Source organism: Ursus arctos, unplaced genomic scaffold (assembly GCF_023065955.2).
Source record: "Ursus arctos isolate Adak ecotype North America unplaced genomic scaffold, UrsArc2.0 scaffold_16, whole genome shotgun sequence".
NCBI lineage: Eukaryota > Metazoa > Chordata > Mammalia > Carnivora > Ursidae > Ursus > Ursus arctos.
The window spans coordinates 57,781,186-57,803,028 of NW_026622830.1; the positions used below are offsets into that span (position 1 = coordinate 57,781,186).

A 21,843-nucleotide genomic window follows, 5' to 3' on the forward strand; every position below is an offset into this window, starting at 1 on the left:
GGGACGGACATTGCTCCTCACACTCTGCGGCAATCGAGACAAGCCCCAAAGTTGCCCACCCAATGTCAAAACAAAACGCTGTAGGGTTGTGTCTTGACGTCCTGTGGGAAAGAACATGTTTCTAATTGTGTGAAATGTGATGGAACACAAAACATGGATGGCATGGCAAATAAGCTGAATTAACTGTGAAACACACGTAGTGATGTTTAAGACAGCTTGAAATTTGAAGATTTTCTATAGAAACCATAAATTAAGAAAATTATGAGCGCCATCTTGTGGCGAGATCTCTATTAAAACTTCATGTTGCAGAGCACTCCTTCCCCTACACACAGCCTCTAAAAAGGCAGACGGCATCCATCCATCCATCCATCCATCCATCCATCCATCCATCCACCCATCCACCCATCCATCCATCCACTCTCCCATACATCTATCCACCATTCATGTAATAATCCACTTAATAGTTTGTTCATTTGTTTGAATGCTTTCTATGTTTGGACCCTGCTTGAAAGGAGCCGACAGAGGGTGATGATAGATAATCAGCAAACCAACCATTCTGGGGAAGGCATTTCATTCAGTTCTCGTTATTGAGATGGAGGAGAAAAGCAGGGAAGGCTTCCTAATGGAAGTGGCATCTAAGCTGAGATCTGAAGGATGAGATTCTAGGTATGAGGAGAGCCCTATAGAATGATTGGGGCAACTTTTTCTGGGCTTCACATGCACTGTTGGCCCTACAGTCCCCGCCTTAGTAGCTTGACAAACTGGAGGGTTTGCACACGTGGTCAGTGTGGTGCGGGGACTCTTCAAGGAGCTGGGGAAGAGCTATCAGATGAAGTGCCTGCTAAGTGGACAGATTCTATTACATAAGATTAATGCTACCTATTACTATTAGAAGGTATTAATAGCTGCCATTATGTTGGGCTTTTCATTTAATCGAATTTGTTATACCCACAACAGCAGAGTTGTGTTAGCGTGGGCTGTTGGCCAGGATGTGGCCATGGCCTCATTATGTACGGCTGGACACGTAACGGTGTTCTGTACCCGGACTCTACCTCTATTACCTGTTACAGGTTGTTAATTGATAAATGCGTTACAGAAAAAAGGCCCAGCAGCAAACTGGTTAAATTGGCCAGTGCTTGGCCCACCTCTGAAGGACGGATGGCCCTTTAGCCAACGTCCTCTGTTCCCCTTGCAGACTCCCACCGCTGGTGCAGTGAAGCACAGAGTAGCTGCAGCAGGCCTGAGCAGGGCTGCTGTTCTCAGGCAGAGTGAGTGCTCTCCGGGTTGGCGCGGTCCCCACCATGCCCCATCGTCTCCCGACTTTACACTGTGTCCGTTTATCTTTTACATCACTTTTACGACTTTGTTCTCTTTACGCTAGAGAAGCATGTCTCTGTACTCATGTCTTTAGTAACACTAATGAAATGCAGACCAAAAATGAAAAATGCTGGAAAGTGTATTTCTTTGCGGGATTAAAAAATACTCACGTGCATTTAATATACAAACCAAATGTGTCTGTGTCTTAGACCTTGTCTGTCTCCCTCAGGCACATTATTTGCTTGGACTTGTGAGTACTTGCTTCAGCATGAGCAGGGACAGCCCTGGGCAGTGTCCGGGAGCATGTGTTGTTGACCTTGACTGCCACCCTCTCTGTACTGCTGTCTCCTCCCCAGAGCCGGGCACTGACTTTGAACAAGCTGGCCGCATTTAAAGGGCCCTGGATGGGACTTAAGGGCAAATCCTCCCCATTTCAACAATTTCTTCTTATGGATCCTTCTCTTCTTCAGTGTAACTCAAAGCAGAAGTAATACAATGCTCTGTTGGAACAGCTTTAGTGCTTCATTGTCTGCAATTATATCTAAAGTCATTTGTTTTCTCTGTGGTCCGCAATCGATCTGTGAATTCACTCGTCTGGCTCCTGCTTCCCAGCCCTCACCAGTTCACAGCTGCGGTGAATGGATTTTCAGCTTCAGGCTCTGCTCTCTGGTCCTCCTTCCTCCAGCCTCTGGAGCTCGTCCTGTCTCCAGTCATGGGGGTGGGAGCAGATGAAGGAACCACGGGGGTGAGCACTAAGGCTGTCCTGCTGCCTGGCTAAATCCGGCTCTTACTCAGATCTGGTGTGGGGCTTCTGCAATGTCCGTCTGACCAAACGCTAGTCCTTGAGGACCTTCCAGAACTTCCTGTTCCTGTTTAGAACAGTTAGCGTGGTCAGATGGAGTGGCCCCACTAGAGCTGATGGCCCTTTCAGCATTTTTCAGGGGAAAAGGATTATGAACAAGGAAGCTGTAAAGAAAGTCAAGAAGTTAGTCTGATCAATTCAAAGTATTAGCCACACGCCCTGGCTCGCACCGGACAAACCCCACTGTATTAGAGAAACTGATTAGGTGCTGTTCAGAAAGTAACCGTGCTTCGGGGGCGCCTGGGTGGCACAGCGGTTAGGCGTCTGCCTTCGGCTCAGGGCATGATCCTGGCGTTATGGGATCGAGCCCCACATCAGGCTCCTCTGCTATGAGCCTGCTTCTTCCTCTCCCACTCCCCCTGCTTGTGTTCCCTCTCTCGCTGGCTGTCTCTGTCTCTGTCAAATAAATAAATAAAATCTTTAAAAAAAAAAAGAAAAAAAAAAAAAGAAAGAAAGTAACCGTGCTTCAAGCTTTAAGACGTATAGACCCCTTTTCAGGGAGAACAAGCTGACAAGTTATTTTATTATCCTAACTTAAAATGTGCAGCTATTCACTGAAGTACAAGTTCCTTAAAACCAAAACAAATGTATAAATTTAAATATAAACCACGCTGTGCAGACATTCACATTCAGACAGACTTTTATAAATTTATAAAATAGACACAGGTCCTCAAAGCCAATAAAATGCCTCTATTCTAAATATCCTTTGTTCTAAATATCATGCCACCTTTGTTTCTCCAAGTGACGCTGTTCTTCACCTGACAAGGATCATATCACTTGTGTTGAAGTTCCTCCCGTTCATTCTTCATCAGCCTGGGACAGTTAAAGCAGTTCTATGTGGCCCCTGTGCTGTCATAAACTCAAACTACACATGGACACAGAAATTCTGTGACTTGAGCTGGTCAGCCAGTTGACCCATATGATACTTACATTGATTATATTTTTATAATATTTATATTATATGTTATAATATTATTTATATTATATTATTATAATAGTATATATATTTATATTATATTTTTATAATATAATTTTTATATTGATTTTCATCAAAACAAAGCCATGAAACTAAAAAACAATATCAAAACGTTATGAACCCAGAGAAAACAATCCAAAGGTACTAGTTCGAGAAACATCGGTGTGAAAAGCCTGCTGGCCAGGCTGCCTCGGTGCTGTGGGACAGGAAATGGAGGCAAGGAGCAGGGCTTAAGCTGTCAGGGCACCCAAATCAGCTTCTATCTGCTTTAGTCTACATCTCCTCAAAACTGGTCTATTCTCAGGGTGCCTGGTTAGCTCAGCAGGTTAAGCATCTGCCTTTGGCTCAGGTCATGATCTCAGGGTCCTGGGATGGAGTCCCACGTCAGGCTCCCTGCTCAGTGGGAAACCTGCTTCTCCCTCTCCCTCTGCTGCTCACCCTGCTCGTGCTCTCTCTCTCTCTCTGTCTGTCAAATAAATATATAAAATCTTAAAAAAAAAAAAAACAACCCTGGTCTGTTCTCAGATTTCCCGGGGAGACTGAGGCAGCTCAGCTACTCATTTGAGTCCTGGTGCTCACCTATCATTCTGCCTCGGGCTTTGTGTTGCCATACCTACCTCTCTGATGGTGAGGGCTTGCCGTCCTGCCTAGCGCTGGGCAAGGAACCGGGGGTTTATGTAGCAGAATCTGGTTGTCCAGAAACACAGATTGGAAGCCCTCGTTGGAAAAAATTTCCATGCTATTTCTATGTTTGAATGTATATGTTTATCATCAGGAGAATTTTAGAGAACAGCCATCGGAGGGCCCAAGGGAATCGCATCGATTCCAGCTGTAAAGGACCGTTCTGAGTAAGGAAGAATCTGATGGAGGAAACGGTCAAACAATGACCAGGAGCCCACGAGCTTGGTTGCCTTTTTCAAGGTGGACAAAAAGAATATGGGTTACTCTGGGACTGGCAGTGGTTAACCCCCAAACCCAATAAAGCATTCTGAGTTGTTACTGAAACATGTTTTCAGCCTCCAAATACTAATCCACTTGGGGGAAACTGAGGCAGTGTAATGCTTGATCCATGGGGCCTGTCCCCAAGGTCCTACGGACAGGCTTGGTTCACCCGCAACTTGCCCTCCATGGTCTTTGGTCAGTCTATCTGTAGTCATCAGGGCCCAGGACAGACTTTCTCTTGCTTCTTTCTGTGGAGCCAGCTATCCACAGCCCTGGCTGCCCCAGGAGTCTAAGCACCAAACATCGAGGAGTGGTTCAAGTTCCCCCCAAGTGCTTCTACCAACCTCATCTGAACTGACAGTGTACCTTTCAATTTGACCTTTCCACCCTATTTTCCCTAAAACTCAATGGTCTGAATTGAGTTGTATTGGTTCTGTATTTGTGAAGTCATCTCAAATATATTTTAGAATGAAGTGGGATGTGAATGGACACACATACAGCAGGGTGTATGTGGTGGTTAGAGATGGTTCTGGAATCAGACAGGCCTGAGTTTTAACAGCCTTGCTGCTCGAGAGCTGTACTACCTTAGACAAATTGCTCTTTCTAGGACTTAGTTTCCTTCTTTATAAAATAGGGATCAAAATAATATTTATTTCATAATGTTGCGAGGACTAAATGAGGTAGCAGTGTCTGACTTCCAATAGGCACTCAATAAATTGTCATTTATTATTATTATTACTATTGTTATTGCTCATAGATATGTATGCATGACTTTGGCTGAGGCACCAGGACTACCAAATTCTCCATCCTCAAGTAGCTTCTAACGGATCTGAGGTCTTCTCAGGAGCCACTCAGAGTAGGATCAACAGTCAAACTGATTCGATGCCAAAGCAACTGAATTTGGGGCCAGAATAAACAGAATTCACCCCCATCACCCAGTCCTCATTAGGGTAGGATTAGTTCTAGAGCCCTGTTCCAGAATTAGGTTGCACATTGAAGCTGAGAGTGTCTGGAGGAGAGATGGGAGGATGGCAAGCCCAATTTTCACAATTTCATACCTGAGGCTTTGCTTAATTTGCAAAGTCTCCCTCTGCCTGCACTGGGAGGTGACCCTGAGGACACAAATGGCTTGAGTCAGTACACAAATAGCTTGTTTTCTGGTGCTTCAGGGAAGCCCAGATTGACATGTTAGCCAGCAAGTAATGTGCCTTCTTTCTTCTGTCCATAATGCATTCAAATCCAGATAAAAATATGTCGAAATTTGTTCAAAATCTATCAGTTGGGCCATTTTCTCAATGACAAACAGATGGCTCCTTTGAGTTATTCAGAGAGAAAACATTTTTCCCTTTTGTTCATCTCGGTTTTTATGGTTTAAAAGAATTAGTGTTTAATCCCAATTCCAAAATTGTTAATTAGTTTGTATTTGCTTCACTAAATCTGTTAAATAGATTTTTATCTCTTCAGCTCTATCTCCCTGGCAGCATCAAGTTTGCAGAAATAATGTTGGTTTTACAGCCAAAAATCAGAGGTTAAACCCCCAGGACTACAGATGTGACAGCATTAAAGGGAAATTCATCACCCCAAAGGCTTTCATTCCCATATATTTTAGAATCAGCCCAAACACGAACCGATGTTCTTTCCCCCCTTTCATTCTCTAGGAGCACTGTGGCTCAGTTGCTTTTTGATTTATTTGTGTGGTTGTTGCTGATGAGAGCTCCTGGAGAGACCTCAGCCCATCCCTGCCTAGCCTTGGAAAGTTAGCCGAGGCTCTTCTTGCTCCACCCCTTCCTGTTGCTTTTAGAGGCTTCCATCCTGGAGAAGGGGCACATAAGACCAGCACAATGCATCAGCTCAGCTGATAAAAAGCTTGTGTCAGCAGGCCGTTCAGGCACACGATCTGCAACTTCACCTGTCGGCAGGGGCGTAACAGAGCACAACGGCAAAAGTAAGGCAGTGTCTGTTTCAAAAAAGCTGCTTTGAACTTGATCAGGGCACTTTGGGGGAACGATTAAGTGGAGTAAAGCAATGAATATGGGGGTATTTGGGTAATAGGGGAAAGCTGCTGGACAATAATCCATCTGGGTACCTGTAGTAGGCTGACTAATGGACCCCAAAGATGTCCACATCCTAATCCTTAGAACCTGTGAAAGTTACCGTGCGTGGCAAAAATGACGTTGCAGATGTGGTTACGTTAAGGTTCCTGGGATGGGGAAAGTATCCTGGATTCTTTGGGTGAGCCCTAAATGTCCTTATAGGAGAGAGGCAGAGAGAGATGAGATAGAAGAGGAGAAGGGGAAGTGATGATGGAAACACAGACTGGAGCGATCCCCTTGAAAATGGAGAAAGGAGCCGCAAGCCAAGGAATTCAGGCAGGCACTAGCCCCTGAAAAAGACAAGAAATGGATTCTCTTCTCAGAGCCTCCGAAAGGAACCAGCATGGCCAACACCTTGACTTTAGTCCAGTGAAACTGATTGCAGACCTCTGACTGCCGGAACTGTAAAAGAAGAAATCTGTGGGTTTTTTTTTTTTTTTCCAAAGCCACCAGGTTTGACAACAGCCAGATGAAACTAATACAGGTATCTTTTCCTTGCCTAATGCCAGAGAGTTCCACTCCAGCAGCCAGAGGTAACTTACAGGGGCAAGGAGATCCAGAGGGGACCAGCACAGCACTTGCATGCCCTCAGGGAGTTAGTTCCTCCTTGGTATAGCTATGGGCAGCTGCAGCGGGATGTAATAGTGGGAATAACAGTTATGAAGCTCTGTGAGTTTGGGGAAGAACATTTCTGAGAATCATGGACAGGAGGCAATAGGACACAGAGAGACCGAGAGTTCTCGGCAATTGGCATATTTGCATAAATATTAGGAAACGGCTAGGAAGCATGGACAGCATAGGTCAGGGAAAGGTGTAGAGCAGAGGTGATCAAGGAAGAGGATGTGGACAAGGAAGAGGCCAGAGGTCTCACCTTTGCCGCAGGAGAGCTCCGGAGGCAGGGACTGCCAGTGAGCAGCCAAGCCTCTCTGGTCACACCCTTCCCGTGTCGCTGCAGAGGCTGGAAGGGGGTCCGAGCGTGTGGCTCTCTGACCCACTACCCCCATTTCATTCAGAATAACTCTGAGTTTATATGTTGGACACATTGAGCTTCCAGGTGGGATTTCATTTAAGAAAATATTCCGCTGGTGGAAAAAGATTTTTTGGTAACTTTTAATTTTGATGTAATCTTAAATGTACGGAAATTGCAATAATACAAAGGACTCCCTTATACCCTTCAACCAGATTCACTAAGACTCAGCATTTAGCCCCATTTGCATGATCTCTCTTTTTTTTTTTTTTTTTTAAAGATTTTATTTATTTATTTGACAGAGATAGAGACAGCCAGCGAGAGAGGGAACACAAGCAGGGGGAGTGGGAGAGGAAGAAGCAGGCTCATAGTGGAGGAGCCTGACGTGGGGCTCGATCCCGTAACGCCGGGATCACGCCCTGAGCCGAAGGCAGACGCTTTAACCGCTGTGCCACCCAGGCGCCCCGCATGATCTCTCTTTTAAAGATCTTATTTGTTTATTTGAGAGACAGTGAGAACAAGAAACAGAGAGAGAGCACAGAGAGAGAGAGGGAGAGGAAGGAGCCTGACTTCGGGCTCAATCCCAAGACCCTGAGATCATGACCTGAGCCAAAGGCGGATGCCTAACTGACTGAGCCACCCAGGCGTCCCTTGTTCTCACCTTCTAAATATAAACATATGTGAACCATTTGAAAGTAAGTAGGCATTATATCCCTTTATCCCTAAATATGTCAGTGTTTATAAGGACAAGCACATTTTGTAATTTGTAACTTGTTCTACAGTATGATTATCAAAACTGGGAAATTTAACATCAACAAAATTCTGTCATCCAATCCACAGTCCAAATTCAAATTTTGCCAAATGTCTTTATAGCGATTTGTTCCTGGTCCAGGATCTGATCCAGGTTCACACATTGCATTTGGTTGTCATGTCTCTCCAGTCTCCTTTAATTTGGAATCTTTCATCAGCTTTTGTCTTTCATGGCCTTGACACTTTTGGAGGACAGTTCTGTTATTTGGTGAATTGCCTCTCAGTTGGGGTCCAGTACTTCCTCAAAGTTGGATTCAGATCATGCATTCTTAGCTTAAACACCACAGAAGTGGTGCTGTCTTCTTTTCAGAACACTGTATTAGAAGGGGCGTGATGTAGCTTTGCCCCACTGTTGGTGATGGTGCCCTCGATCCCTTGGTCAAGAGGATGGCAGCATCCTCCAGGTCTCTCTGCTGTAAGTTCTCATTTTCCCCTTTGTAATTAAGTAATCTGCAGAAAGATACTCTAAGACTAGGTAAACCTCTTGTTCCTTATCAAACTGCCACCCGCTCGCTTTAGCATCCGTTGATAGTTCTTTCTTCAGTCTATTATTAGCATGACGAGTGCCAAGTGGTGATTTTCCTAACGTCCTCATTCCTTCTACATTAGTGAGTCGGCATCATTCTATACGAAAGCTTTTTTCTTTACTCTCATTTATTTATCCATGTATTTAGTTATGTCAGACCCACTCGTAGACCCTCTCTTATTCATGGGCTGTAAGTCACTGCTGTCACTGCTCGTGTTGATGCTACGTTGACCCATAGTTGGCCAGTGGGAGCCCCTCGAGATGGCTTTGCTGTTTCTGATATGTTCCTATAATTTTTTAAGCACTTCTTTACTTTCAGTGACAAGACATTCTAGGTCTTCTTGCTTCAGCCTTGGAATCCACCATTTCTCCAAGGAACCCCGATTCCTTACACTATTATAAGGAATAATATTAAGAAGATCCGGGTGGTAGTTGTGTTGTTCATTGCTACTGGCATAATTGCTTCTAGGCCTCTTCAGCTTACGGATCTAGAAAACACACACACACAGACACACACAGACACACACACACACACACACGCGTGCACCTATCTATCCACCCTATAACCCTAATTCCAATCCTGTACCACCAAGTTCATCCCTAGCTTCTCGCATTTCCTATTTGTAGCAGATGTCTCTCACAGTGAGAACCTTGGCTCCCACCATTTCAATCTATTTATCCATTTGCTCAACCCTAGTTTTCACAGAAAGTAGTTTCAGAATTGCTAACCCACACCACTGCAAGAACCAAGGCTACAAGTAGAATTACTTACAGTTCTTCTGTCTTTAGAGTGAAGCTGCATAATCTAAGCACTGTGCTCCGAAGTCACTTGGGTTTGTTCTCTTGTTTTTTCCCCTTCACTATGATTATGTTATTCTTTTAAATTATAGTTAAGTTCATTTTTTTCTGTTTATATTCCATTTCAGCATTTTAAAACTGACATCCATATTCATTTGACATAATTTTTAAAGTATTTAAAACATCAATATGACCCCAAACTCCCAACAGTTACTGTCCCTGAAGTGTGACTCCCTTATCCACCTGGTTCCCACCCACCCCTGTGGGTAACATTCTCATTAGCTTCTGGTTTATTTTTTCTTGATTTCCTTTTGCAATTAAGAAAGCAAATGCATGTAATTTTCTTATTTCCTCTTCCCACACAAAAGGTAGAATACTGTATATACCCTTTTGCAGTCTGCTTTTTCACACACGAAACATGTCCTGGAAGTCATTCCATATCACTTCGTTGGAGACCATCCTATTCTTTCTGACCACTGCACAGTAAATACCACACTGTGTGGATATCATTGCGTTTACTTAAACATCTTCTTATGTATGAACATTTAGGTTGTTTTCAATACTTTGCAATTACAAATAATGCTGCAATGAATAAATGTGCATATGTCACTTTGTGTTGTTGCAGGTGTATTTTCAGAGCAAATTCCTAGAAGTGGCTTTCTGGAACAAAAGGTAAGTGCATGTGTAGTTTTGTTGAATACTGCCAAATCCTGCTGCATAAGGCTGTACCATTTTGCATTCCTACCAGCAATGTATGAGTGCCTATTTCTCCCCAGCCTTGCCAACACAGTGGGGAGCCAAGTTTTTAAATTTTTGCTAATTTGCTAGGTGATAAATCGTGTTTCAGTGTATTTTTAATTTACATTTCTCTTTTTATGAGTTGAACAACTTCTCATAAGTTTAAGGAAAATTTTATGTCTTTTTTGGGTAAATTGTTCCTGAATTTTGCTCATTTTTCTATCAGGTGTTTGGCCCTGTTTCCTCGGTTTTTAAGAGTTCCTTATAATACTATGGATATCAGACCTCCAACTATGACATACGTTGCAAATATTTTTTGTTTTGAAAAAAGATTTAATACCACTATTTCAGATGGTCAGAAACTAACTAAATATGTATGCCTGTTTGACTGTTAACAAAGTCTGCGTTGTTTACCCTTGTGTGTATGTACGAAATGATTATAAGACCTTAAATATCCTTGACTCAGTCTAGATTAAAATTAAAGTTAAATAGCCTTTTTGAAGGAGGACTTCAACTACCTCCATTTTGACCTCAGTCTGTACTTTCTAATTGATTAAGTTCTTCCCAGCTTACCTCTGACCTCAGGCAAAAGACGCTGCAGGCAAAGCATCCCCTGGTGGGAACCAAAACTACCCCTTCAAGCAGTAGGGACTTCCTTGAGCCGGCAAGACCCCTTCCGTGACCGACTCCAAGGCAATGATCCACCTGACCTTTACTGCCCCCCTGCCTATACCCACTGACCTTTGTCCCACATTCTCCTTATTTAAACCTGGAAGTATTTTCGGCACTTTGGAGACAGTCTTTGAGACGCTGGTCCAATGTCTTCCCGGTGTTGGCCTCACGGAATAAATTCTTTTCTTGTTTCACCACCACTTGTTTCTCTGCCTTTGGATTTCCTCCGCAGTGAGTGGCTGCACCTGCTCCGCCCGGAGCCGGCGCTCTCGCACACCTGTGCTGCCGCCGCACTGTCAGCAAACGGTATCGGAGCAACTGGATGTCCGGAGGCAAAACCAAAATGAACATTGACCTGAGTCTTGCACTTCATACAAAAATTACCTCAAGGTGGGTCATAGACTTACATGTAAAACCTAACACTTTAAACTTATGGAAAAAAGCATGAGAAAAATCTTTGGGATCTAAGGCTAGGTAGAGTTGACTTGACAACGAAAGCACAATTCAAAAATGGACAAATGAGACCTTACCGAAATTAGAAACTTCTTCTCTGTGAGATCCCATGTGAGGAGGATGAAAAAACAAATGATAGACTGGGGGAAAAATCACAAACCACATATCTGACCAAGGAGTACTATCTATGGTAAATAAAGAACTCTCACAACTCAACAGTAAAAAAGCCCAAACAATCCAATTAGAAAATAGGCAGAAGATGGGCATTAAGGAGGGCACGTGATGTGATGAGTGCTGGGTGTTACACACAGCTCATGACTCATTGAACATCACAGCAAAAACGAATGATGTCTTATATGTTGACTAATTGAATTTAAATTAAAAAAAAGAAAATAGGCGGAAGATATGTAATGCCGAAATAATGGTGCAGCCACTCTTGGAAACAGTTTGACAATTTTTAAAAAATAAAATGCAACTACCAAACAACTCAGCCATTGCATTCTTGGAAAATGGAGACTTATGTTCGCACAAAAGTCAGTGCACAGATATTTACGGCAGCTTTATTTGTCACAGCCCCAAACTGGAATCAGCCCAGATGTCCTTCAACAGATGAACGGTTAAACAAACTGTGGTTTGTACATACATGGATACTAGTCGGCAGTAAAAAGAACAGACTACTGATACATGCAGCCAGTTGAATGAATCTGCAAGGAATTTTGCTGAGCAAAAAAAGCCAACCCCAAAGGTTGTATATTATATGGTTTCGTTTATACAACATTCCTGAAATGAGGACATTTTAGAACTGGGGGGGGGGCGCAGAGTAGTGGTGTCCAGAGGTTAAAGAGTGGGGGAAGGGTGGAGATGTGGGGGGCAGATGGTGTGGTTATAAGAAAGCTATGGGGGATCCTTGTGTTGCTGGAACGGTTCGATGTCTTGCCTGTGGTGGTGGATACATGAGCTGGTGATAAAACTGTGCACAGCTTCATACACTTGCACACACGTGCACAAATGAGTACAAGCAAAACTGGTGAAATCAGGGTAAATGGGTGGATTGTATCAACGTCAGTACACTGGTCGCAATATTAGGCTGTAGTTTTGTAAAACAGACCAAAAAGTTCTGTCATCCCTGAAGAAAGCTGGGTGAAGTGTATAAAGCGTATTTTCTATAGTTATACGCGATTCTACAATTACCTCAGTAAAAAGGTCAATGAAAAAAGTAAAGTTAAAGCCGAAGAGATAGGTTTTTAGCAAAAACCTTGAGAGAAACTTTAAGGAGCCATCAGTTCTCCTGCGTTGAGAAGAAAGGGTCCTGGGTAATCACTTAGGCTTTGTTTACACCAGTGATTCTCAACGGAAGCGATATCACTTCCAAGGGGGTGACAGTTGGTTTGGGGGGTGGGTGACGAAAACTCGAGATACAACATGTATACATGTAAACATGTATAAACATGTGTATATATACATATATACGTATACGGTTTACCTATGGTATTAAAATTTCATGAAGTTGGGGCTATTAGGGAACAAGAGATCTAAAAGGACTCCTTAGGGGGATAATGAGAAAAAAGGTTTGCAATCATTGGTTTAGACCAGTGATTCTCAATTGGAGTCAGTACCACTTGTTTGGGGTGTCTTTGAAAATGTGTGGGAGTGTTTTTGGTGTCACACTGACTGTGGGGTATCCTTGACATTTAACGGACAGGCCCAAGAATGCCAACCTGCATGGGACATCCTCCACAATGAGCATGTTCTTACCTCAAATGCAATGGAACCCTGATGAGAAATCCTGGCTTAGCAACTATTTACATACTTTGTACTCTAAAATTGAAATTAAATCTATTCTTACTCTGTATCTTGTCATCAGAAAGTTGAATTACTAAACCTGTTTATTAAAATGGACAAAGAGCTTTCCCTCAATATTAAACATTTTTATTGTTAACTTCCAAGATTTTTAAGCTTGGGAGTCTGAAATTTTGTTACAGGAAACACACACTTATTAGAATGTGCTTATTCTACTAAAGAATATTTGTTATGGGTTTTTTTTTTTTTTTGTAGAAAACTGTGTTTCTGGTTTCGTTTTCCTGCTTACAGGTGTAAACTATATTTGCCATAGAAGATTGATCTTATTCACTTTACCTAACATCAACCTTTGTGCGATATTAACTATAATTTCATTGATATAGTGCTAATTAATGAGTAAAAAGGACAGTATAGATTATTTAGTAAAAGAAACATGGCTATAAATATGCCTTATTTTAAGATTTATTTTACAAGTAAAATATAGTGACTCTGATTACCTTGAAAATAGAGAATCTCTTATTTAGGCTATTTCTCAGTAAGGTTTCATACAGCTCCCTCCCTCCCTTCCTTCTTTGCATATTTATAAATTCTTGAGATAAAGGAATCATTTTTGGAGGGCACAATTCAGCTGGCTTTTGCAATCACCATCTTGGCATCTGAATCTGAGTAGGAAAATGTTCCTTTTACAATGGGTCACAGACAAAACTTCTCCTGTTTGGTTACCCATTCTTTAGCCAGACGTGGTGTGTGCAGAGAAACTCCTTGTGACAGCACGGCCCGCTGTGCAGACGTCAGCTGCCCGGGGTCGGATCACGGACGGGGAAGGCGGGCAGACATGGGACGTACAGACCCATGGTAGAGACAAAAGTTGAGAAGATAGGATGGCACAGAAATTGGATTGTAGACACATGGAGTTTAATGCCAGGAGTCACAAAAGCATAGTATGCAGTCTGGATTATTTAGAGGCAGGCTGTAGTGTAGACAGTGGTCCTGCAGGCCTGAGTTATGTAGGCGCAGCCTGTGACAAACCCTCAGTCCTGGCCTTCGGGCAGGCATCAGCCCCATGGCAGGTACCCAGTCTTGGGCCGGGGAGGGACTTTGATGTCTGCAAGGCAGGAAGGGGGCTCTGAGTCACGCTCCTCTGAGCACTGGCTTGGAGTTTTCCTTCTAACTCCACTCCTACCCTTAAGGGACTCAGAAAATCACTTCTTTCTGTTTCTTCACTGATGCTCGAAGAAAACGCTCCTAGGCACCACTGCCGATAGGATCCACTCACTAGCTCGCTCACCAAACATTGACCAACGTGGGCATGCCCTGGCAGACGGGACGGAGAGCCCACGCCCTAGGGAGCACGGAGGCTGCAGCGGGGACAGGCCTGCACGCGATTCTCTGACACCAGGTGGGAAGGGCCAAGAGTCATGATAAAAGCCCAGGTGAGAGCCCAGAGGAGGGTACCATTCATCTCTGGGGGCCAGAGATGGCTTTAGGAAGGAGAGCCATTTACGGCTGGCTTTGAAGGGAATACAGGAAAAGCAAGATAGGAAAAGGTGTTCTACGAACAAAGGGCAGGGTAAACCAAGGTAGAGAGGCTGGAAAGCCTCCCGTCTGCTGGGGAACAGAGGTGAGCGCTCAGCGTCAATACAACGTAGGGAGTACAGGCGAGTGATGGAAATGGAACTGGACAGGTTAGTGAGGACAGCCTCATTCTGAACCCAACTAACGTGTTCTCAAGGTTATGGAATAAGTTCTGGGGATTCTATTCTAAGTAAATTTGCATATTTGGGGTGGCTTATTTTACATGCATTTTGGTATCTCCCTATTTGCTCTCTCACATAGTGGTACCTTAGTTGAAAATAAGGGAAGAAGAGTCTCATTCTAATAGCCTATTACCCCCATATTTCTAAGAGATTGGGAGTTTCATGGGGAAGAAGAGAGGGAGACAGAGAGGAAGACACATATACACAGAGATACACAGAAAGGGAGAAAGACCAAAACTGAGGTGGGGGTCAGGGAGAGAGAGAGAGAAGGATGGAAGGAGGGAGGGGGAGAGAGAGACAGAGACAGACAGAGATAGAGACACACGGAGAGAGAGGGAGCCAGATTCAGCCAGGGAAGACTCTGGAGAGTGAGTACTGGCAAGGCTGGCCGTTAGCTGGTCCTGGAGACCACCAGAGGTCAGCCTTGGCTCCTTCAAGAGAAAACCAAGAGGCATTTGCGAAGTACCACTTCTCACCTGAGGACCATTCAGAGGAATTTATTCCACTTTAATATATTATGGAGTTAGCAGCTTTGAAATTCTTTACCACCAAGGGGCCCTTAAAAGCAATGAAGCAGGAGTCTCAGGAATGACCCATATGTCAGGCCTGCTTGTTTATAACCCTCAGGGCCACAATAAAAGGTGAGTTTAATCACCTAGTGATTCTGGCTTGTGGGGCCCAGATGTACAAACCCACTCCTCAGACCCAGGAGTCTGCCTGAGCTTGGGCTGAGGGGGGTTGGTGCTGGGTCTAGTTGAGAAGACCTCAGGCCTGGGCTAGTCCAGGGCTGGCTTGACGGGCTGGGCTCGAATTCTGGTGCTGTGTTATTGGCTTTTCTGTTACGGAAATCCACTTCACAGACTCTGTCAAGAAAGCACGTCAGGAAAGCAGGCCAGTCCAGCCGTTCCTACAGGAAGCTCCCCAGTGCCCCATCCCTCAAGCTCAGTGAGAAGGTTGGTTTTAATCTCACCCCACACGGGACCCAGGGCTTCTCAGCAGGGAGCAGGTTGTGAGACGTGACTATTATTGCACCATTTACAGAGAAGGTACTTGCGGTCTGTAGACAGAGGTTAAGGGACTTGTACAAAGCTGCACGGCTAGCAGACGGCAGAGCCCCACAGCCTACGGCCTGAGCCCCCACAGATGAAGGAGACACTTCCAGCCCTTGCAGACCTCACACTTCAGCAGAGCACAAGCCACTACCACGGACCACAGTCGCAAAGGAAGGCGCAGCAGCCGAGTGTGGAGGGCTTCGGAGGAACTGGCAGAATAGGCAGGTGGGTCTTGAGGGGAACACTTACTCCCCACTCTTGACATTTCCTTCCACGTGGAGGACAAGTTAGTCCAACCCTCCTGGCTTCTTCCTCGGCTGGTGCGTTGGGGACAGGGAAATGGGCAGGTGTATGGGACAGGGAAATGGGGTGAACGAGGCAGTGCATTTTCCGGGGCAGGCCTCCGTGTGAGGGGTCTGTGGCTGTGACTGGGGCAGCCGGTCCATTCAATTTGAGCCTCAGAATAAGGAAGGCGTTGTGGTCTCCCTAAGCCACACACTCCAGTACCAGCCTCTCCCGCAATAAGGCTCCGGCATGGATCTCAGCACTCAGCAAGTCAAGATCTCAGCGTGGGGGAGGCGGGGAACAGCACTGCCAGTTATGGCTGGCCTCAGGCTATTTAAGGCGCAAGGTATATTAACAACAGCAAGGAACTGTGCCCTCCGCCATCTGAGCCTTCTCCTGGAACCACCCTGATGGACAGGGCTAAGCCTCAGAAAAGGCCATCAGGAATTCTAGTTTATTTCCTTGGTATTAAAAATTCAGTTGGCGGGAAGCCTGATGGCTCTTCACCAGCTGCCACCAGGGACTCAGTGGGCCTTTTCCAGGGCCTTTTCGAAGAGATGGCTCACCTTCCTGCAGAGAGCCTGGTGGGGCAGGAAGCCAGGATGGGCCGTGCCCCCGGATGCTGTCCCTCTGGCACAGATTGGGCACCCCAGAAGGCACCCCTGTAAAACCTCAGAGCCTCCTGGCCTCTTTCCTCACCCCTGCTGGATCACCCAGAGGAGCCTGGGGGTGGAGAGTCACCAGAGAGAGAGCTCTCCTGGGCCCTGCCCGCAGAACAGTCTTGGGTAACCGCAAACTCCTGGGACCAAAAAGCCCCACTCTGAATTGAGGTCCCCTGTCCCTTTTGGGGCTTCTTGGAGACCATGGATGCTCCCCCATTCTTGCTCTGAGGGACCTCAAACTGCAGATAACCTCCATCAGAGGAACCTTCAGAGCCACAAAGCCTCTGTACCATCGACTGTCTCAAAAGCAGCTTATTTTAATAGTGATCATGAAGACTAGGCCCAGGTTGGTCATTAGCAATAAAAACGACAAGAACAACACCACCAACTACTGGGAATTTACTGTGTGCCTGGCACTGTTCTAAGCACATTATGTGCTCATTTAAGCTTCATAAGAATCCTATGAGGTACGTACTAGTATTATTCCCATTTTACAGAGGAGGAAACCGAGGTTTAAAGAACTCAATTAACTTACCTAAGGTCATACGGCTAGTGAACGGCAGGGCTGGGGTATGAACCGGGCACTCTGGCTCCATGGCCGTGCGTATAATCCATAACACTATATAACATCACAATCTGAAGTGCCACTGGAGAGCCTGTATGCTAACCCTCTTCCTGTGGCAGATGACGAAACTGAGGCCCAGAGAGCGTAAACAACTTGCCTAAGGTCACAGAGTGGGTTAGTGGCAGAGTTTGAACCCAGATCCCGGCTTTCTGGCTCCCAGTTTAGAGCTGCCGTCCCAGTACCTTGCGGTCACCATTTATACCAAACCAAATCTGAAGTCGTGTCAGCTAACACTCAAGCTTTGTGTTGACAAATTGGAACAGACTAGAATTACACTCCTGGCCATATGGGGTTCACTCTATCGTGACTCAGCTCAGGCACTCAGCTTGCCAGAGGGTCTGGGGAACGTGAAACAGCCCCTCAAACTGTAGAGATAACCTCTGACTGGAGCTGGGTCGAGGCCGGGCTCAGCTCACGCCCCCTATTCGTCCCTGTCCATTTCGAGGCCGGGGCATGCATCCTGCACAAGCGAGAAAACGTGGCATTTAATTCATGCGTGGAAACAATATATGCAGCTTTTTCCCTTCAGGCAAACAGGCTCCCCTCAGATCCCACATCGTGACAGGTTTCTCATGGGAGGCACAGGCTCTGACGGGAACAGAGAGCGCTGGTGTAAACAGCCCTCAGAGAGGGAGTAAATCATCTCTTGAAATGCTCTTGGCAGCCGTTCGCTCACTACCAGGAATACCCTGCTTGGCACAGCTATGGTCAACTCGAAAACCACTCGGAGAGGCCCGGCAGTCTGTGAGGTGGGGCTCTGCTTTTGAGGAAGGCCGATAGGAGAAGACTGCGGCGGGTCCCGGGCTGTCCTGAGGGGCGACGGGGGCGGGGGAGAGCCCAGAGGAGCGGGGGGCCAGGCCGGGGCTGGGAAACACAGTGCGGGGATCAACGGCCCCTTGTTAACGCGGGCCCCCCGCAACCGGCGCTCGTGCCCAGCTCGGTGGGCGTCCGCTGAATGGAACTGCAGCCAATAAGGGGAAAGTCCCGAGTGGAGGTTCCGAACAACACACTGCTTGAGTGTGGGGAGCAGAGCTGGCTGCGCAGAGGCCGGGGACGGAGCCCAGCATCATTACAAGCCAGCTCTGTGCCCGGCTGTCGGCAGGGCTGCCGACCGTCGGAAGCTGCGTTACCAGACTCCACACCAAAGCGAGAGAGAAATCCTGCAGGCTTTGCTGTGCTCAGCCCATCAGTCCAGATCTGAAAATCGGGCGTCCACGTCCGGGACTCACGTGTTTAAGGGGATTGGGGCAAACTGGAACATAATTCAGGGAAGAAAGATGCGAAGATTTGAACCCCTGTCGTGGTGTGTGAAGAGACTGGGGCTGTCAGGCTGCAGAGCACTGGTCTGGAGCAAGGAAGAAAGAGGGAGGGAGCCAAAGCTGTTTGTGAAAATGCGAAGGGCTCTCATGGGAAGAGAAAATGAAGTGCGCTCACTTGGACTGGAGGCAGCGAAGAGTGAAAAAGAGCAAGAGCTTTGGAGCCAGACAGACTTGGGTTCACATGCTTTTTCCCTCGAAGCTGCGGGGCAAGAGGCAAGCCGGGGGGCCTCCTTGAGATTCAGGACTTGATCAGTAAAAGGGGGCCGGAAATCCGTCTTCAGCATTGTCAGGACTATATCCCACTGGGAAGACAGACGTCTTGCAAAGGAGTATAACTGCAGAGGAAGAGTGTGAACCCAGGGCAAGGGCAAACTTTCTAACAACCACAGCTGGTTTTGAGAGCTGACTTGCTTTTTCGGTTCCTTTGTTTATGTGTATGTTTTTCTTCCAGAAGGACGCTTTCATTTTTATTCATTTTCCTTGTGGCCTGCTCACATTTCCTCATATAAATTATTCAGCTCCTTTTCACCTTTCACTCCTCAGAAGTGAGAAAGAGAACACACACGTACAAGGCACAGAGTCCTAACAACGGCTTATTTTCAAGGGCTGGTTGTCCTTTGGCTTAGCTCTAAAGAGGCCCTGTCAAGTCTTAAAACGGGCTTCCCATTCTGGGGCTGGATCTTAGTGCCCCGAAGTGGACTCTGCCTCCCCATCCTCAAAGCCTCCGTCCTGAGTCTTGCAAGGGGTCAGAGGGTCAGTACTGTTGCTCTGACCTCCACCAAGAGAGTTAACCTGGATTGAAAGATAACTCGGGAGTTATTGGAGCTGTCAAGCCCTCTGAAAATGTGTGAGTGGCAACCCATTGTCCATCCCTTTCCCAGCTTCTAAAGGGCAAGGGCTCTGCGAGTCCACCCCGATGGGCAGGGCGTGGAGCCTTTATGTTAGACTCCTCGGAATCTATGACTGGTCTTTACTTGGAGGCCCATGACCGACACCCGTCGGCAGAAGCAGGACAGCTCGCACTTGGACATCCTCCGAGTCCCTGAAGGATGGCTGTGCTTAAGTGGGTGGGGACAGTCAGGAGGGTGTGTGGACTGTTTAGGTGGCACTGTTGGGCCCAGTGAGCTGAGCAATGCTATATGAAATTTGGGGACCGAGGGGCCAGCGGAATGCCATTTACTCAAGGCCATGTGTGGCAGCATGGCTGGAGGGAAGAGCTGGATGGGGGTGGCGTGGGGATTCCAGGTGCCTTCGAAGGCAAGTAGTATTAAGGGTTGCCTCTGGAGAGACAGATGAGGTCGGAAACAGGAGGACGAGCCACGAGGTTTGTAAGCAGGGGAATGAGGAACAAGATGGAATCAAGCTGAGGCAGTAGGACACACCGTTCAGCATGGATGCCAAGAACAGTGGGAGATGGCTGGAGGGTGCGGGGGGGGAAGGGATGGTGCAGTAAAGCGCAGGGAACATGAAGACCGGCCATGGCCCTCATTTCAGGAAGTCCCTCCAAAAAGTCTCCATTGATCCGCCGTGACGGGAGAGTCTCATCTCCGTTGGAGCACGGAGCACGGCAGAGACCCATCTTTCACGCGTACGCCAACCCCAACGGGATCCACGTAAAGTCCATGCATTGCAATTGCCTGGTACGTCTCTAAGTCTCTTTGAATCTATCAGATCCCTTACTTTTGTTTTCCTTATGGTTTACTTATTGAAGAAGCTGAGCATTTTGTCCTGTAGAGTTTCTCACAGTATGAATTTTGCTGCTTGTTTCCCTTGGTGTCATTTAACACACGCTTCTGTGTCTTGTCTTTACTCTAACTTGGTAGCTGGTCTAGAGATCTGGTTAGATGCAGGTTTGAATTTTGGCAGGGCTGTTCTCAGGCAGACCATCAGGAGCGAAGTCAGCCGGTCGTCTCTTACTCTGTGATGTTACAACTATGGAAAATCATTGACTGGCTCCATTCATTCGGTAATGGCTGCAAAATGGTGATGTTCTACTTCAATTATTTCTTCTTTTTTTAATATTTAATTTATTTGACAGAGAGAGAGAGAGTACAGCACGGGGAGTGGCAGGCAGGGGGAGAGGGAGAAGCGGGCTCCCCACCAAGGAGGGAGCTGGATGTGGGGCTCGATCCCAGGACCCTGAGATCATGACCTAAGCTGAAGGTGGACACTTAACTGACTGAGCCACCCAGGCGCCCCTATTATTTCTTCTTTATTAAATTAGAATACTTTCAGGGCACCTGGCTGGCCAGTCAGGGGAGCATGAGACTCTTGATCTCAGGGTTGTGGGTTTGAGCCCCATATTGGGTATAGAGAGCGCTTAAAAATAAAATCTTAAAAAAATTAGAATACTTCCACAGAGAGAATTTTCTCCTCAGAAACTATTTAATTTTCCTGATGTACAGTCATATGGAAGAGGCAGGAAAGTACTAGGTTCTTGCCCTTTACCAATTTGCAAACATATTTGCTCTATTCCCTCCCCCGCGGTGCTTGCCCTCCTTAGTATTCAGCTCGTTCCATCCTTGGCTGACTGGGAGGAGCGTATTCAGGGGGCCTCTCAAGACCTTTTGCTACAAGCCCAGCAGTCATTGATACCTTCTTTCTTTCCTGGTGGGACAAAATGTTCCAGGCTCAGCTTGTACATTTCTTGTCCCAATCTGGAATCAGCCATTTCTCCAAGAAGCTTTCCTTTTTTTTTTTTCCACCCAAAGTGGGAAATGGTTTTAATTGGCCACAATTTGAGTCCTATGGTTTTCATTAACACTGTTTCTAATTATTGTTTCTAGGCCTTATAGTGGGATGGAGCTAGAAAATATGTTTTAAACATTAAATATACAATGAGGGGTGTGTGGGTGTGTGTGTGGGTGTGTTTTAATGGATACTTCTAACTGAAATGAAACATTATGGCTTAAAAAAATCTCATCAATCTTATATCTGTATCTCCTTTCATTCGTGTCAAAAATACAGGCTCTCGATGACAGCAATATGATTCCTACTGCTGTGTCCCATCCCATACATGCAACTGTCTCAGAAGAGCAGTAGCCACCGTACCACTAACAATTTAAGATTGTTAACAACAATCCGTTGAAGATAACTTTCCTACTCCTTTTGTGTTTAGGGTTGATCATATGAGGCAAGTGCAGTTACATTATGTGTGTATGTGCCTTAAACTCACTTGGGATAGTTCTC

The 21,843-nt window shown here is 46.0% G+C and overlaps 1 protein-coding gene across 1 annotated transcript in view; it reads left to right on the plus strand.

Moving 5' to 3' along the window:
• Positions 1-21,843, plus strand: part of LOC125282214 (ral guanine nucleotide dissociation stimulator-like) — a 217,593-nt gene that overhangs the window by 60,391 nt on the left and 135,359 nt on the right. The window lies entirely within an intron of this gene.